This window comes from Sapajus apella, unplaced genomic scaffold, assembly GCF_009761245.1.
Source record: "Sapajus apella isolate SASKATOON/1434 unplaced genomic scaffold, GSC_monkey_1.0 scaffold32, whole genome shotgun sequence".
NCBI classification, from domain to species: Eukaryota; Metazoa; Chordata; class Mammalia; order Primates; family Cebidae; genus Sapajus; species Sapajus apella.
The window spans coordinates 19,728,552-19,733,848 of NW_022436972.1; positions in this window are offsets into that span (position 1 = coordinate 19,728,552).

Here is a 5,297-nt window from a genome sequence, read left to right on the forward strand (position 1 = left end):
GCCAACACCTTGCTGGAGTGTAAAATGCCCCAGACAATTCCCAGGCCTTTGAGAGAACCTGGAAAAATTAATACTTGAAATAAATTTTGAAGAATAATGAAAAGTTATTGAGCTAAAGGCTGACAGGGAGGAATTCTGGAAGGAGGGAATAGCTCACTTGCTTGGAGGTGAGAACATGTGCTGTGTTGGGAACATATTGGTCATTGTGTGTGGCCTTTGCCAGTACCCAGACACATCATACTTTCTTACCTTCTTGGCTCTGCCCATTCCTGGGCTCCCTCTGCCTGGTGCCACTTCCTCCACCACTTTCCTTTTCTTCCTTTTTCTGGATAATTTTACTCAGCCTCTAAAACTCAGTGGAAGTATTTTCCTCCTGTTATTGCCAGGGAATGGTGAAGATCACATGTTTGGAGTCCAATGGGCCTGGGTCAAATCCCGCTCCTGCCACTTTGGCAAGTGAATGATCTTGGGCAAATTATTTAACCTCTTTGAGATCCAATTCCCTTTTTGGACAAATGAGAGGTTATATCTGATGGATATATAATGTTTGTGTCCCCTGAAAATTCATATGTTGAAATTTTAACCCACAAGGCAATGGTCACAGGAAGTGAAGTCATTGGTAGGTGATTATGAGATGAGTGTGATTTTAATAGAGGTTCTGGAGAGCTGCCTCGCCCGTTTATACCACCATGTGAGGACACAGCTAGAAGGCAACATTTATGAGCCAGGAAATGGGCCCTCACCCGTCATGGAATCTGTCAGTGCCTTGATCTTGGACTTCCCAGCCTCTAGAACTGTGAGAAATAAGTGTTTCTTGCTTATAAGTCACCCCATATATCATATTTATTATAGCAGCCCAAACGGACTAAGACACCCTCTTTGCCTATCACAGGCATAGTTAGTCTAAACAGGTACCTCCTTCCCAGGACCTATGACCCCTCAGAGAGTCCCCTTGTATTCTAAGAGTTTCTGGGCCTGACTTCTCATGCTTTTATCTTCTACATTTCTACACCTATGTGTACCATCATGATTTTGCCTTGTTTCAAATACAGGCATGAGGCTCATCTGTCACCATTTCCAAAAAAGGAATATAAACATACCATTGGTGAGTTTAGGAAGCTCACTGTGAATGTGAAAGTCCCATGGGAAGAGAACCACGTGGCCCATTGCCCAGCCCCCTGCCTACCTGGGGCCAGTGTGCTTGTCCCCTCATACAATGCTGCCTCTTGAAGTTTATGCATGCTACCATTAAGCCTTACTTACCTATCTGAACTCCTATTCACCTGTGGAAGCTGAAGATGAGGAGTCAGAGTTAGATCAGGCAGCAGGTGTGGTAGGTGGTGGGAAAGGTGGTTCAGTGGTCAACCAACGTGCCTGCTGTACAAGCAACTTGTTAGGCTTGTCCAGACCCTGCACCCATGTGGGTGACCTACCCCCCCCCCGCCTTCTACTTTCTCAACCTCCTTGCCTACAGTATTTTGTTTCTCCATATACCTCATCCATGCATTCCTGCAATCACACACTCCTGAAATCGTGACATGTCATCATTAATCATTTCGTCACCTCTGAAACCTCAGCTCCAAGCCTCCCACCATCTGAGCGCCACCCTCCTACCTCCAGCCCATTCACTCTTCTCTCCTAGCTCTGGTGATTTGACATTTCCGAGCCCTTGATATCTTGAAACTTGTGCTTTCTCCCCATCAATCTCCCTATGCATTTCAGCCCCTCCAACCTCATTTTCCTCTACCCTGCCCTGCTTACTTAGTTCCAGCCATGCTGGCCTCTCTCATATCCTGGGAGGCGTCTAGCTTGTCCCATTTTATGGCTTTCATACTCAATGTCTCTTCTGCCCCGAATGTTCTCCTAGCATTGTTTTGATTTTGGTTAAAAACGCTTTTGAACATCTAGTTAATAATTAATCCATGCATTAATTAATGGATTAGTATTAATTCATAATTATGATTTATAATAAATAATTTATATTCTTATGTATAAGTTAATTATATTATATATAAAGATAAAATAAAATATATAATAAATACATTTATAATCAATGTATTGTTTTTAATTCATTAATTAATGAACTAATGCTATATTTATAAAATGCACATCACGTTTAGAGAACAACATGTCTTACATTCATGGACCTGCATTTCATTTACCATAAACTCTGTGAGTTCCTTCCTGATCTCAGACCCTCTCCTACTTATTGTTCCTAAGGTTCATTATGTTGGTGTTTAAAGCTGTAATTCATCCATTTTCACTGCTGTGTAGTATTTCATTACATCAAATATACCCAAATACAACTATCTGTTCTGCCATTGATGGACATTTCAAGTTTTCCAGCTTTTTGCTATTACAATAAACTAAATTTTCTGAAGCGTATCTCCTGATACACATGTGCAAGATTTATTCTCTTGAAGTAGGTATAGACTTGTGGGTTCTAAAATATAAGCAGATTCCTTTTCTCTAGGTAACATAAAATTGATTTCAAAGTGGCTATACCAATTTGTACTCTCATCATTAGTGAAGGAGCATTCCTATTGCTCTATATCCTTGCTAGTGTTTGGTATCACTTAACTTTTCAACTACTGCCAATCTGGTAGGTGTAAATGAATCTCGTGATGCTCTCACTTGCATTTTGCTGATTATTTGTCATGCCTTCTTCAGGGCTGGCTCCTTCTTGTCATTCAAATTTGAGCTTTAAACACCTGGAGTCACCTTGTCCTTCTTAATTGTGTCAACCTATTTTAATTCTCACTATTTGATATTTCCCTTCATCTCTTTTTCAAAAAATGTTTGTTGGTCTATTTTAGTTCCTCCTCTACAGAGCTTATCCATAGTGGCTGCTCAATAGGTACTTATTCAATATTTATTAAATAATAAATGTGCCAACTTTAGTTCTGTTCAGGTCAATATTTGCTTTCCTCCTGCTTGGTGTATGTTCTGTCTTTCACCTTGCTTTCATCTTATAGTTTCTCCGTTGTCTTTCACTCTCCATTAATGTCTACTTTTGTCTTTATTCTCATTCTTGCTAACTTCTTTCTTCCTGCTTCCATGCTTGTTGCCAGACTTGAAACTTCAGGAGAGCATACTCATATTTTTCAAAGCCAACTTTTCAATTTAATAACCCCTGTACCCACTCCCTTCCCGCTCCTTAAAAACACTGCTGGGCCTTGGTCAGTCAGAAGCAGTCTGATTCTAGAAGATGTGGCAGACAAGAGCCGACAAAAATCCTCAATCATTCAAATCATCTGCCAAGAATCCTAAAAGAAAGAGCCCTGGGGGCCTGTCTTTTGTTAGAGGTGCTAAGCTCTAGAAGCAAAAGGACATCTTGTCTAGAGCTCATTTCAACTAGCCTTTTCTCACATTTCCTGTCAAATTTCACAACTTTGATATTGCAATAGCAGCAAATTGGGGTAAATATTTGTGGAAGAAAGAACCACATATTGCCCAACAAAATTTTAAAGATGAATGAGGCAAAAATATTACTTATCTTCTGAAACAGTGAAAGTAATCTTTTTTGTGGTACCTTTTATGAACTATGATCTCATGTTACTTCTCTGTTTAAAATTATATAAGACAAAAATTCCATTTTCATCTTATATTTCAATTTATTTTCTTTTAAAAAGGTTGTTGTATGCTGCATAAGCATTGGCAAATTAAGTAAATGCCCTTTCCCCTCTCCCTCCTAGAACCTTAATAAAATATCTGTAAAGGAAGTAAAAAATGCAAAAGTCCGATAGGACAAAGTGGATTTAATATGAAACAGCATCTGATGCTGTTTGGTTGATGGAAGATTTCTAACAATGTTGGTGTCTACAGAGGGGATGTTTGATGGGAAATGAGCAATTCCTCTTCAGAGGTATGGAAAGGCTTAACACAGGTGTAAAGTGCCATGAGGCAAAGGTGGGAAAGAGGGTATTTTCAGAAGGCTGTACGTAGAGTGGTTAGACATCCTCCCCTGTCCTCATGAAGCTAGGCAAGTGCCCTCCCAGAGCCCAGGCTAGAGTGCACTGCTGTGGTCTTGGCTCTCTGCAACCTTCACCTCCCGGGTTCAAGCGATTCTCCTGCCTTAGTCTCCTGAGTAGCTGGGACTACAGGTGCATGCCACCACACCTGGCTAAATTTTGTATTTTTAGTACAGATGAGGTTTCACCATCTTGGCCAGGCTGGTCTTGAACTCCTGACCTCAAGTGATCCGACTGCCTCAGCCTCCCAAAGTGCTGGGATTACAAACAGGAGCCAAAGTGCCTGACCTGAAGGTTTATTCTTTATGGAAATCGAACTTGAGAAACTCAGGAGAATCATGATGAACATGAGTGGGAAGAGATGGGTACAAATTCAAAACAAGGAAATTAAGTGAAAATCTGCACATTGAATAGTAGACTCTCAACACCCTCCCCCAATACTGTGCTTTAAGGAAGTTAACAGTCAGGCTTACAATTCTCCCCATCCCTGGGGACATTGGAGACAACTTCTCTGGACTATGTGAATGAATCTAGAGAAATATCTCAGGCACCAACATTTGGAGGATGCTTTGGCAATGAAAAAGTTGATGTACCCACTGACCTCCCTGTGGTGGGCCATGCAGCTATGCACAAGCTGAGCCTGCAGTTTGCTTCATGCTTAAATATGAATAATAGGCAAGATCGCCAGACATTTGTAGGTAGCTTTCAAAATTAAAGAGAGCTAGGGGAAAAAAGGACAGAAAAAAATTGAATATGAAGAAAAAATATCAGGCTGAAAACAGAAAAAAATTAATTTTAATATTATATGGTGGGGGAGTGAGAGTGTGTCTATAAAGGTATAGCATGAGGGAGCTCTTTGTGGCAATGACACACATATCTGTGGGCATGTGTGGTCCACCCACCTCGGCCTCCCAAGAAAGATTTTCATCACTCAAGACTCATGGGACTCCCATGAAAAGAATCCCTACTAAATATAAGTACAATAAAAAAATTGCTGGACAAAACAGGAACTCATCCACTATGAAGGAGAGTTAGCACACATGTGAAACAGGAGATTAGCACATTGAGAATTTGAAATTACAAGATAATCTGAAAGACACTATAAAAGAAGTTTATTTATAATGATTAAATAATTCTAATAGGATTAAAAATCATAATAAAAGAATAGGTGCTGAAAAAGACAGGGTTGAGAAAGAATCTAACAGAAATTTTGAGAAATAAGTCATTAAAAACAAGAAGTCGGCGTCTGTATTAAATAGCATATTAGAAACAGCCGAAAAACTGGAAGATAAATATAAGAAGATTATCTTGAATCCAGTACGCTAA